At 34.4% G+C, this 14914-nt stretch overlaps 1 protein-coding gene across 6 annotated transcripts in view; it reads right to left on the bottom strand.

The window, feature by feature from the left end:
* Window positions 1–14914, bottom strand: part of LOC110380242 (stress-activated protein kinase JNK) — a 108529-nt gene that overhangs the window by 52946 nt on the left and 40669 nt on the right. For 5 of the 6 annotated variants that reach the window (XM_064039162.1, XM_049848544.2, XM_049848557.2 and 2 more), the window contains one exon: window positions 9414–9444. The exons of the other annotated variant lie outside the window; for it this stretch is intronic. The gene's annotated coding sequence lies outside the window, so the exon portion shown is untranslated. The remainder of the gene's footprint in view (window positions 1–9413; window positions 9445–14914) is intronic. 6 annotated transcript variants of the gene reach the window in all.

Here is a 14914-nt window from a genome sequence, read left to right as displayed (position 1 = left end):
TCTCATCGTCTCATCTTTTGCGGCCCCGAATATGTTCGGTGCAATGACACCGAACACCTTGCTCAGCATTACGCGACTTACGCAGTTACTTCATTAGAATTAAAATTGTAACAGAGTGTTAGTGCGCATCGGGTAACCGCGATATTCGGGTGCATTCATTGCAACATTTCTAACATTTCATTTAACATAGTTTTTACTAACATTTAACATTTAAGAAGTTATTGTGGATCAGTACAATAAACTCTAATTTAGTGAAACATTCTATCATTCAACAAACTCTGCAACCCCCACCGCATTACACCGTACAGATTATGAATCGCTATTTGAAAATTCAAATGATGAATTTTCGGATTCCCTACTCTCCAAGGTGAATTATAAATTCTGACTCCATGTCAAAATGTCTATAGTATTCTTCTTTTTTCTTTTGTACATGTCGACAAGTATTACGCCACATCCCATCATCAATTTGACTTAAACGTTCATTTATGAGTTTCATTATTTTGTTATTTTGGTCGACATTATGCGAAGCAATATAATTTTTTAAAATTCCCTACATATTTTGTTTACATTATTATACTAGGTTATACCTCTTTTTACATTCTTAGTCCACACTTTTATTTATTGTCGGCGTACCCCGAGCTAGAAAATATGTAAGGAGTATTTAATTCTTAGATACTGTCAATGTCAATTTGAAAAGACTTATGAGAAAATAATGAAAAACTATATTTATTAATAAAAAGCTTTGAATGTTGTTTTTTTTTTTGAACCGCTTTATCTGACTCCTTAATAATTTCTCCGTGAATAACTAGTATTTTCGTAAACGACTGTACCACAAAATACATAGGTACAGAAGTCAATCTACATACAAAGCGCGTTCGAGTCACGCAGACAAAGGTGTCTATGTGTGCGTGTTCACAGACGCGCTGTCTCAAAACAACTCAAAACAGTGCGAGCGCGGCTGCCGCTTTCTTGAGATAAGCGCGTCACACAAAGGTAGATAAATGTGCACGCGTTGTGATACCTACCTAACTGTAATTTGACTGTAATATTTTTAATTTTAATAACAAAAGAAAAAGTAATAATGGAGCAACAAATTCGTATTATAATTGAACAAGTTGACGGTTGTTTTATACAACAATAAACAGTGAATTGTCGTTTTTTTAGCCTGCCGTATTACCTATAGTATGTACCTACTTATTTTCTCATATTTCGATGGTTCGTTTAATAAACGCAGTAGGTAGGTACAGTTAGGTGGGTAGGTAAGCGCCCCGGCGGCGGCCTCTGGCCCAATGCCGTAATAAGTTTTGCTAGTGTCGACCCAGGCGAACCTGCCTACCTACCCTCAAAGATTATTGCTAGTAGGAGTTGATAATTTTTGTGATCATGGCGAGACTATGTTTTAAGGTAGACGAAATAAAACTCGCACATCAAGTTTTCTGTAGGTAGAAGCAAGCTTAGATCAGGGACTGTACCAACCCATTACATACAAAAATATTTTTTTCACAAGTAAAGAGTAGGGTAAGTATATACATATATAATATACTGTATATGAATAACAAAATTATAAATTGCGGTTTCTGAAAAACGGTATCTCGTTCAAACGAATTTCCGTTGAAAGTGTTTATTAACCTCTTGTATGCCACATTAAATATTTTATTATTATTGGCTTATATTTCATTTTTCCTGTTTTATTCTCAACAATACATCAAATAATTAGATACGAGTACCACTACCACGTTAGTTTTATGCGCATAAAACAGTTGACAACCCTAGCGCGACCGCCGAGTTTAGGCATGAAAAGTGAAGTACATACATGAGATTGACTTCTGTACCTATGTATTTTGTGACTGTACCCATAAGAAAAAGTGATAAGAACACGTCATGCTCGGACGACGTCACTGTCACACGAATGAAAGTTGTATATTTACAAGCCGACGCACACATAGGGCCGCGCGCAAATCTGAGTTAAACTATCTATACTGTATGTGCAGCTCGGCCAACTCACTCTTGAGGGAGGTATTTTTGTCGATTATGTTCTTCACTTCGACTTCACTGTCATCTCTCTCTTGGAGTAGCTGCTTGCACAAGGTTTTAGTTGACTCGAGTTCCCTCAGTGTAGCTCTGAGTTTTTCTTCCATGTCTTTGACTGTGGCTCTGCGCGTCATCATCTCTAATTGTTGTATTGTTAGTATCTAAAAAGTGAAAAAATAGCTTTAAAGATGTTGATGAGTGTGTTCCAGTCCACTTCCTTTGTTCACTAACAAAGGAAGTAGACTGTAAAGGGATAGGGATTTATGAAATTTGTAAAATATAGAAGTGGACTATAAGATTATATTTTTTTATCAAAATGGAGGGTAAGTTTTTTATTTATTTTTAAATAAAGAAAGTGGAAAGTATGACATATGGAAGGTTCGCAACAATTAGATATTGATTACACATTTATGCAAAATGCTAGGCTAAAACATAAGTGTGGCAAACAACATATACAAAGTTGGGAATTTGTAAATAGGTCAATCAAATAGTACAATCTTGTAGGTCAGCAATGTCAAGGTTTTACAGAAAAATTGATTGGTGGCAGAGTAATTTGTAATGTTATTGTGTGTTGTAGGCGAGCGTTATCGTCTTCAATTCTGTTTTCACAAGTTGAAGGCAGAATGAGACACTAACTATGCCGGTGTGCAATGCAATGACAGTAGCTCATAACAATGAGCCGTGTATTGCGTTGGGTTGCGTGTATTGTTGGTGTAATGTTGTGTACACTACAATGTAATTAAAATAAAAACACTATACTCCCCGGGTTTGAAGTAATATTCAAACTTTATCCTTTTGACAGCCGGCACATTGAACAGCTGATTATAAACTTGTTTGAAATTGCAAACGTCGTCACGAACACGAGAACAAAACTAAGTTTAACAATAATTTGATAGTTTTATCTATTTTAAATGCACAATTAACTTAAATTAGCACTAGATTTATATTTTTAGAATAAAATTTATCTGCAGAGCCGTTTTTTCACGACCTGCTCATAATGTTGCCACAGCAAAAAATGTTCAATGATCAAATAATGTACTTCCCCGTGGTACCCTATTTGGTAACTTTAGATCACTAGATTGAGTTGCACGTATGATGTACTTATCATTCAATTCATTAATTAGGTAGGTGAAAAGACCGTAGACAATTTTTACAGAAAATTACGCATTATTCAAAAATACAAATTAAAATAGTGAAAAAATATTCTATTTTAAGAAAGAATTCTACGAAAAAGATGTCACCACCAAATCTAAACTGACAATTCACGCAAAACCTGCGTAACGCTAATTAAGCACCCAGTTAAGATGATCGGCCATATTGATCTGACAACGCATGCAAACAGGATCAGCTGGCTGTTATTCTGCGCAAGGGTGGAGGGCGCGGGAGGTCGTTTACCCCAGTTGTTGTTATTTCACGACTCTGCCGAAGGGCGGAAAATGTCCGGCGGTTCCGCGTCAAATGTTTGTCAAAACAATTGGTGCAGTGTGATTTCTTTTGGTGTTTTTGTTAGTGTTGTTATAAGTATTAATTTCATGAAACATGGGATTAATATGTGGTCTCTTTGTTGTTGTAGGTTAGAAATCTATTCTTAGAATAGAATCATTTATTTGCCATAAATATGTGTATACGTAAATACACATACACATGTTCTTTTAAATTCAATTCTAACGAAAAAAATATGTGAGATGGAATGTTGTTATCAGTCATCTCTAAAATAACTGGATAAATGCCAAGAATTAAGACCTACTGAATGCAACACTGCAACACACTTTTTGCAATAAAACACGGACGGATGAAAAAGTAACAAAATCTTGTTACAGAGTAACAGTATGCAATGCATGATAACTGACTTTCACACAGATTACAAACCAGCTGCAAGTCGGAAAATCCAGTAGCAGTAAGCTAGACAAATCTGTGTCAGCCACAGTTGACAGGTGACATCACACACTACGGGCACATTGTACACAGATTAGAGCAACAATAACAACCTTTGACAAGCAATTTCAAAACTGTAGCATCTGGATTGTAGCATCTATTCGACATAGATCAAATTTTTAAAGCTTTTTGTTACTTTGAAATGTTACGGATGTTTTTTTGAGAATTTCACAAATTCACACCAACTAACATTGAAGTGAAAAGTTCAAAATAGCAATGACCATCAATTAATTAGCAACCGCATCAGCAGACTACAGAGGCATAGCCATACAGTCAAAAACCACAAACCGGGCATCAATAATACCGCAAATAGTGTGCCAACCAACAATTACCGCGGTTAACGAACACTCCATCCAGACAGTTGACCAGTAGCCAGACAGTATATGTCACAGAGAATAAAATGACTAGCGGATGTGCCATAACGGGAAATCTCCCAAGATAGTAGCGCGCCAAAATATGAATGTGCGGGGGACGAGGAATGTTATTGTCTTCACCCTAAAACATTTTCTTTGGATCCGACCATTTTTGACAGATGTCTCAAAGAACCTGAACGCCTCGTTAGTTCCCTCGGATCTGATCGTTTTGATCATGCTCATCGTACGTATTTGACCTAGAAGAAGGCGCCTGACTTGCCTAGATTATGGCTTCTCCACTCATCTTTCCATACTCCGTGGTATACGCACTAAATAATTAAACATCAGCGAGTTATTTTCCATGTTTGTCGCTCGACTTTTTGATACTTTTGCATAATTTAATCGCAATCCCGAATGTGGAATGAAATAGGCGGGAAATGGGATCCGATTAATTTAGTTAAAACATGGATTGCACATTTAAAATCTGCGCAGATAATGGGATTTTTAATGCAGTTTGAATTTTTAGAGGCTCTAGTGCAGTTTTATATAGGAATATGCGACTGATGCATGATTAATAATATTTCGATCTATTTGCAGATGGTGCAATAAGACATAATTATAAAACTTTAGATCATTAATTCGTACTGAGCCGATAATTTCTTTCCGTCTGCTTTGGTCCTGTGCAAAGACAGTGAACCAAACTGTGAACGAAAGTTCAAACTAATGAATATAAATGGCAATTATATTAAGAATGACATTCAAGAATTTAATTTAAGTCTTTTTGAATCTTAACAAAAAGACGGAGACATGTCATATTATTTAAAATGATACAAAAAATACTCTTTGTCTGAAACTATTTCAATTGGTGCGTAGGGTGCAAATAAGAGAGCAAAAAGCACTTAATTAGCATCTTGAAAAAGGTTTTTATTACTCAAAGATAGGGTGTAGGTGTATTTCTTGAATATCATTTAAAGAAATATTTTCTGTTAAGAAATGTATTTTGTAGAAATATAATAAATGTGTAGGAGTTGACATGACAGGTGGGAGGTAACACGAGCAGCTTAGGTAATAATTCCGAACATCTTAAAGCAAATATTCATATCACAAGTTAATAATGATGTAGATCTCAACTGTATATCTGACATCGAGGTTATATTTGTTGAATTTCTTTGCAATTTAAACCTGAACAATGAACTGTGTGGGCAGGTATTATTTTTCTGAACATCATATTGGCTTATTTTTTGACAAATTGAATGACTTTCATGAAAGAAAATGGGTTTAGTAGATGTTTACGTCAATATACGTGTTTTTTTCTCGGATTTGATACCTTACTGTATAAGTGCAATAAAACAAATCGACAGGTATATGACTAGAGAAAACAGAGGTGGCTAGATACACTAGAATCTTGAATAAGGCAATAGATTCAGCACGCCCTGCTATAAGGACAAAACTCAACAAACTAAATAAATGTGTGAGCTGAAATTCAGACAACACAGACAGGCGTGTACATTTTACATGATCATATAATATTAACTGTCTGACACGCAAATACACATTTAACATAGGTCACATTAAAATGAACGAGCGGCTCATATTCATAGGCTTTCATATTTAATATACTTGGCACTAGAACACAGCTGATGCCATACAGTGATGTCATGCCTTTGTTTTTTTCAGTTTACTTATATTATGACAATGAGATTATTTATTACAGAACACAGAATAAAAAAAGTTTATGATTTTTACCTTTACATAATCTAGAAAACAGACTTAAATAACTACAAATTAAAAGCTTTCAGTTATTCTTTTTCCAAAATAATCAATTTCAACAGTGCTGAGAAAAATAAACATTTCTACGACAGTTATAGCATTTTAATATCAAAGAGAGTGCTAACAACGACGAGAAGAACACTCACCGCACAAATAACACAATAAAATAAAAAGAATTGGCACAACTACGCGAAATACTGATAAAAAGGAAAATAGAGACGCTGAACAATATTCTGGCACAAAGGCTGAACAAATATATTGATAAAGCGCACACATGAGACCGAAGAAATTGTCGCTTTTTTGTGCTCGGAATTACTATGTGTACTTTGTTTTTTTTTTTTAATCTGTGCATTTTGGCTTGCTCCCAATGTTTTTCTTTATTTAGTAGAAGTAAAGCAGATATCGAAAGCCTGTGTGTTGTGTCGTAATAGGTCAAAAGCTGTTATGTAGTAACGAACCTTATTCCATACATTCCAATCCTATATCTTTCCCCGACTTCACATTTGTAAGTTGCTTTCGAGAAACTTACAGAAGTTACTTGCAAGTCTAAAATCGGGGTTACACTAGTATCTCTAATTCTTTATCCTGCAACAATATAATGGACGAAACAACTGCACTACAAGAACCACCTTCCCTGTTCCCCAACAGTTTAAAAATTAATCTGTACCGATGGACCGGACCATACATTAAATGAACTTTTAAAACAAATAAACACGCGACCACAGCCAGTCAATAGGCACGACGTTACACAAACACGTCTGTTAAATGTGTCTGTCTGTCTGTCTGTTTGTTTGTTCCGCCGTCCGTACGGCAGTCACGCTGTTATTTTATTTGTTACGAATACAGTGGTTATTTTAAGTGGGATCGGATTTCTGTTACATACATTAATGTTTGAGATTTACATTGAGTACTCAACATTAATGCTGAAATTATAGAGATAAAGTTTTTGGTGAAACTCTTCGGCTCTTATGTAGCTCTATAAGTAATTATACTTTACTATATACTTTTCATCCAGGTGCGGGAAATATTTCCATCAGGTAGATGGTGAAACCACTGGCGGATACTAGTAACATCTCACTTCACTGTAGTCGCTTATAGGGTGGTAAGCTACGAATGATATATATGTATTGTATTGTATTGATTTGTTATGTATGTGTTTTTAGTTAAGTCTAGAATAATATTAATAAGATTAAAATTAATAAGAACCCATCTGCCGCATTAGGCATGTCCTGTAAGGGTAGATGTAAGGTTGTGTTGTGTCGTGTAACATTTTAGAAATTCTTTCTACAATTTACACTATTCAATTTAAAAATGGTTACACAGAATTTCCCGTCCTACCCCCCCACAAAATCCCTCCTGGGTTTCATCGCGTCTTTAAATAGAACAACCTATCATCTATCTTTTGTGCCTTCCATGCACACCTTTCTTAAAAGATACCCTAACACCACTAGGACATATAACATCTACTAAGCTGATTGAATTTAAACCCTATTCCTATAAGAATAAGATTGATATTTGTGTATTGAGAAAAGGCTTAGGTACCCTGACTATGGTAGAACATATAACAACTATTATAGTTTTTGAATTTAAACCCTATATTCCTAGAAATAAGGTTGATAGTTGTGTGGTGAGTGAAGGCTTTGAATCCCCTGTGGTTGGGGCATGATTGATCAAGTTTGCATTGACGATGTGGCAATTCATTTTTATAGGGACAATTTATAGAGGTGTTTTCATAATACTTTGATTGATTAAATGTTTGAGTTGAAAGTATTTTTGGTTCGTTACTTTGCTATCTTTTGGCTAAAATTTTAAGAAATAGATAAATAGTTCAGTAAATGGTTTGAACGTTTTAAGTATTATATATTGAATGAAGCCTGTTAAAAGTTGACCTATACAAATGATTTTCTTAAACTAGACACAAAAAAAAAACATTTACATTATGGTTGGTTAGCATTGAGAGCAAATATTATCTACACAACCTACCCAATTTGAATTGAATTATCCTATAAAACACTAGTTAAATAAATTATCATCGTTGAATCATTACCGCTCTATTACCATACACAAAATTATCTAGATAGACAAATACAAATACCTAACATTAGGACTATTACCGTATATTACGTAACAGACACGCAATGGTCCATTAAGGTAGAATAAAACTGTGCTAATGATAGTCACAGCTGTTATGGGAATTATTTATTTATTACATATGTATTAGGAAAGTTTATTCCGATACGGTGATACTCCGACATATGGGTAACTATTCGTACCTTTATAAATACTTATGGCAAAGCAAAAGTTTATATTAAGAATACAGGGATAAACATTGCAAAAGATATTAGCTCACCTTAACTTTTGGAACAAGAAGGCATTTGATCATGAATTCCTAGAAACATTTACTATACCTACTTAGGTTTCAAACTTAGGCGAAATAATAAACAACAATGAGTACCTTAGACTAGAAGTCTAAAATAACTTTATTAGTGGTTAGACATTTAAATAACTTTGAAAGGGCAAAGAGTGAGTTATCCCACAGAGAGGGTAAGATGATCAATTTTCCGGCATCTGTACTAAGTCAATTTTCTTTTACGTTATTCTTAGAAAACTCTAATTACAAGGTGTAAATGTAACACAAATACTAGGCGATATAATTAAGTACAAGAGAGAGAGAAGACGCATGTTTTATTTATAAAGGCTGTAATGATCGGCGACATCAAAGGTGCAAAATAAAGAGAATTATTCATAGACTCATAAAGCCTAGGGGAGTTTTATTATTATTCAGTTTATGGGTTATAATAAATGTGATTAAATGAATTTAAAGACATTTCGTTTATAGACATCTCGAGTTTATGGGAGAGCAGAGATTAATATGACGAAATATAACGTCAAGGCTTAACCATCAAAATTAATTAAATGTAGTACAAAAATATTGCCTGAAACTGATTAATAAAATTATGAATTCATCTAAAATTGAATGCTAGTTAAGAAAATTAGACGAAACATCAATTAATATCAACATCCATCACTCTAAATTACGAATAATTTCAACAAAAACTTGCCCTACATTATAATCCTCCATTACTGGGAAGCTATAACGTTACCCTCCCCGGAGCACATGGAGGGTAGATCGAACAAAAACCGCCACGCTCCACGTGACACGCCCAAACTTAAATTGTTTTCCGAAACTCCAACAAGATCCTATTAAAACCGTTTCTTTCTAAACTTTTTTTAACCTCTTACGTATTTGTGGAAATACTTAAATTCTCATTGAGAGAAATAAAATGGAAATGTTCTGTTTCTGAAAGAAAATTAGATACTCACCGAAATTGCTTCACTGATCGACGTCAATTATCTGTAATGGAAACAGAATTTTATATTAAAATAATGTTTTGCTATAAATAATAAAGAATTTTATTAAGTAACTCGACACCGCGGGAGAACGAAACACAATCAATTACAGTACAACTAGAAAAAATATCAAAACCTTATTTTCATGAAAGGAAACATTTTTATCGTATTCCTTGGAAGCTTCTTTTCTTTTATACAAGTCGTTACGTTTCCTTTGTGAAACCTTTATATTATGTGTACAATAAAATATACAGCCTCCAAGGATTGCTCGCCAGAGTCATAAATCATCGCTACGAATGCGTAGCGCTCGTAGCCCCTACGGCGTAGCGGCGTAGCACGTACGCGTAGCAGGTAGCGATAGCAAATTGGTGTGTATTCCCGTCTGGCGCACCGCTATGCATTAATTAAGGGGGTTCGGAGTAAAAATGACACATATGGAAATGTCCATTAGGCAGACATCGGAAAAGTAATTAAGTTGAAAGTGAGCAATTTACATGTCTTTTAACTGAGATTCATTTGATGTTTTCTAGTCTAGAATTTACTGGCGGTAAATAAATTTAAGAAGGACCGGGGATCTTTAGCTTTTATGCCCATTCATAAAATCTTTATTTTCACAATAAGAGTCTGTCCTTCTCCAAAAATAACTAGAATTTACTATTAAAAGATTTTCACAAAACACTGGCAGACAAATGGCGAGCTTGTTACCGACTTATGTCCGAAAATACAGTTGCCGGGTCAAATTGACCTTTGCTTTTAAATCATGTGTCTAGATAAAAATGTCCTTTGAAAAGGCCAAATTCTAAATTCATCGTTCATTCATGACATTTCAAAAATTTGATATTTCGGTTCATTTATATTTTGCGACAGGTTTTTTATATAAAAAAGGTTTAATATAGTAGTATCATTAATAACACGTACCTTAGGAATGCTAAGTTATTTAAAATATATGTATTCTATTTAGATTTAATGCTGAGCTCTCAGATTCATTAATTTAACAATCCCAGGACAGGTTTCAAGAGTCGTGACATTGATTAAATTTATTTGTAAAAGTAACATTCAAAGTCACTAAATACTAAATTCAAAGATTTCTTTTAAATGGATATCGAGTACAATAAATTATTTCATTTACTTTTTTATCCATACAAATGATCCCAATTTATTTTTCTTCAAAGAATCAAACTTTTTTATCATAAATGTTAACTTAAATCCAATGAATGTAAACACAAATGTTATTGAACTCGTTAAAAATACATTACTGAGTACACATTTTCCAGCTTGGAAAAACATTATAATTTACTAGAAAGTCTGTTCAATATTGCAAAACGATTTATTTTATTGTGAACATATTATTATCTACATATGAACAACTTCAGTTTAGGGTTAACAACTCTGTGCTACGTAGTGGCTACGCAGTGTCTACGTCCTCTACGCTGCTACGGCGTAGGCCTTGAAGAATACAATTTTGAGAATTTGCTTATTGCTTTGTATTCATAAAGAGAAATTGTAATGTCGAGCGACAGATGATAGACGTCTTGAAAAAGCACGTCATTAAATATAATATGAGAACCTATTCTTTTGAAGTCGGTTAAAATACTAAATATTTGATTTAAACAAATTGTTTTTTTTTTTTTAAGTCAATTCTGAGTACCAACGAAATACTAGTCTAAATGACCACAATCACACAAAACACACAAATGAGCATAAATTATCAAAGTGCAAAGCACGGTCTGTCAGCGAATAATTAATGACTGTGAAAGGTAACTTTGGAAAAAGTTGCCGCATCAGCGTAGACCGACTTTTACCTTACGCAGCACATTTTTAAAAGTTTTTTTTGTTTAACGTAATCAGGTCTGCAAAAGGCTTGCTCTTGATAATATTCCAGAGAACACATGTGATTTATCTGGACCTAATTAAAAACTTACCAATAACGGTTTCTAAACTTTCGCGATTTATACACAATCGGGACTCAAACGCGATATATGAGTCCACTCGTGACCACGGTCGTTGCAATTTGGCTGAACCGTTGGATAAAAGAAGGTATCGTACCTTTTAAGCAATAATATATCGCGTTTAATATTAGTACCCATAAAACCGTTTTTTTAAAGGCTAAAAAAAAATACTACCAAACTCGCTCGAAGTACTCCCAAACTTTAAAAGCAATAAACCAAAAAGTTTGGTCAGTCAGACACAAAAAAATCCGCAACAACTACAGACCGAAGCCAAACCGCGGTAAACACTAAGCTAAACTTCGTCCCCTACCCTCCCTCACCCTCGCCGACCCTCAGGAATAACAGCTGAGGGATTTTATAAAAATAAACTATCACTGTATGCCTTCATTGTTTGTTAATGTATCAATTATTTATGAAGTTATAGATATTTAGACGTGTTTCTGCCATTTTTTTTTGTTTTTTTTACATCATTCATGCTAATTGCTGTTCTGTTCGTGATTGAACTTGACTCATTTGCCTACATTATTTTAATCGATTTTCAAGCACATTAAATAAATCAAAATGATGCTAAGCTAAACTAAAGTTCGTCCCCTACCCTCGCCAACCCTCTAGAATAACAGCTGAGGGATTTTATAAAAATAAACTATCATTGTATGTTCCGATTGTTTGTTAATGTACCGAGTTGATGTATCAATTATTTATGAAGTACGACTTTGTATAAATATTTAGACGTGTTTCTGATATGAAGAAGAATGCATTTTGTGTGCTTTTAGAAACATCATCAGCATGCTGATTTGTATGTTTTTATTTGAGCTTGAACTTGACTCATTTATCCACTTTGTATAACCCGTTTTATGCCAGTGCTGCGTTATATGAGACATATTTGTTGTATAATGAATAGAAGATGTAACATTTTTTTCAAGCTCATTAGACAAAGCAATGATATATTTTCTGACATATTTACTTTTCACATACAACAAGTTTTAGATGCAAGCAATAACGGTCCAATTGTCTGTAACTAGAGTTTAATTACAAAACCACTAAAACACCTAATAGCATCGTTACATTTGCATTGTAATAGATCGACGAGGTGAATGCCCTATCAATGTAAGCAGTAACTTCACAGCAAGTCGCTTCTATTGTGATATTACTAATTTACTTGCTACTCGCCTCAAAAGGATTTTTGGTTATCATCTTAATTAAAATATGCACTATATTCTTGGAAGTCTAGAAATATGCTTTATAACAAATGCCTCTTTATTATAGGGTACATACAGTTTAAATTAAAATATTATTTGTATGCAATAATAACAGAAAATTAAGACATAATGACACTAGCGTGAAAAGCAAATTATTGTTAGTGAAAAGCAATTATTTGAACAGAGCAATTTCTATCGAACTGACAGCACAATTAAATATTAATTGAATGCTGCAGTGTTATTACTAAATAATCAGTTTTCTATTGAAATATCTGCCTTTGTGTTTGGCAAACAATTAACCTTTTCTAGAAATTGTCATCGTAATGCTAAATAATGAGAATGTTCATTTGTTTGGACAGTCGTATGTACGTCGAATTATATTAATGTAAACAAACTGATGTATTATTTATTAGTTTTCTCTGCATTCTTAAATATTCTAGTTTACTAAATAATCAAGAAATAATGTCCTTGTTTTAGGTCTAGTTGTTTGTCCATTTGGTGTAAACCCTCCTTACGCTTTCACAGTAAAGCACAATAAAAATAATTGCATGAAGTTTGCTTAGTTATATTAGATCCTATAAACGACAGCGATTTTTTTTGGTCTCTTTATCTACATTTCAAAACCAATTTAAGTGAGATTTGCCTTCTTGGGATTCAGTGCACGCCAGTTAGTGCTCTCAAAATGAAACTAGAGTGTTTCACATTAGACTCTGAACAGTGGAAAACTCCTCCATCATATTAAGGCATACATTGGCAAACCCTGAAATAGAGCCTACATTTCGTGGCACCTACACCTCGTGACGTATTTCTGACGTCACTCCTGACGTCAATATCCTGGAGATTGGCGTCGCTATGCGATTATGGCAAGCTCGTAAACTTGCCGAACTATATTATAGTTCTAGTAAAGAACACAACCTTGTGAGTTCACATGAATTGTGACCGATGTTGCCATGGCACGGGGATTCGAGGTTATAGGCTTTCAAGGTTAAGATTTCAAGGAAAGTCTAGTTTGTAGTTCTGTTTTAGGGGGACCTTGTGCTAAGATTCCTGTCCTGTTTTTGGGGTCGGCTCAAATATTCTCCGCTTGTATGTAATAAATGTAAATAATCTGATAAACGTGTCAAAAATTATTTCTAAATATACTGCTTAACAGTTCGATTTATTGTCCTTACTGTAAAATGATACCAATAATAAAAGCCGTTAACATACACAACATGACTATATAAACTTAAACATCATATTTCAATCAGCAAATCTACGAACTTCTGTCGAAAATAGCCAAAGATTTTATGGTACAGTAAAGGCTTTTATTTAGCATTTATCTAGCTTCAGATTTTATTACACTAGTGACTAGAGAACTGTGTACCTACAATGTAATATCGTCACGCGCCGTCGCCTCTGCACTCGCAGTGCTTTTAATATGTTTTGCACATTCAAAGTCACTGGTTTTATATTGTTATAAGATGGAATGAAGCTGTTATTATATTCTAATACAGTTTCTAAGAGTAACAATATGTAACAGAAAGTCGCTATTTACATATTTAGATATAAACTAACATAGGTTAAAATAAGTGGTGCAATATTCATAGGACCTGATTATCTCGAGTGCATGGAATGAGTCGTTGGAATTCACAAGAAGTATGATCTCTATTCAAATCTATAATAAGTTGACCTTTTACAGATTTGACTAAATTTCAAAATCTTAAAGCCTAACACCGGAGCAACGTAAAGGTTGTGTCATCATGTACACCCACGAGCTATATAACCGACCCTCACGTCAATAGGCCCACAAGTTGGCAGAAAGGCCAAATGTGCTCGCTTTTTGTTACACAACACTTCAAAGTCGCCGAGAGGCCTTCAAGCAAATGTCACGCCACCAACATAAATATAATAACTTTTTTACTTAAATTCACGGTTCAAACCAGATTCTGAGAAACATATTTTCGTGAGTCTTCGCATTTCTTGTAAAATGAATGAGTAATCAGATCAATGATGAATCTGATGAATGATATAACAGACTTCTTCTTCTTCTTCTTTCTGGTCGTTCCCTCAATGCTGAGGATCGTGACTGTATGTCAATCTTCTCCACTCGGTCCGGTTCTGCGCCATATGTACCGCTCTCTGTATCTGGCCTCCCGTCACCTCTTTGAGGTGGTCCACCCAGACACGTGGTATAAATTATTTCTTCGCGTTTCTACGCTACGAGCTACGAACTGTCTACGAACGTCTACGAACCGTCAGTGCTACGGCGTAGTACTACGAAACTGAGCTTGCTCATAATCGGGTATCAAATATTAATACTGGCAAACTGCCTTCTGGTATAAGT

This window comes from Helicoverpa armigera, chromosome 18 (assembly GCF_030705265.1).
Source record: "Helicoverpa armigera isolate CAAS_96S chromosome 18, ASM3070526v1, whole genome shotgun sequence".
Lineage (NCBI taxonomy): Eukaryota > Metazoa > Arthropoda > Insecta > Lepidoptera > Noctuidae > Helicoverpa > Helicoverpa armigera.
Note: the sequence above shows the minus strand (reverse complement) of the source record. Positions and strands in the feature narration are given on the sequence as shown.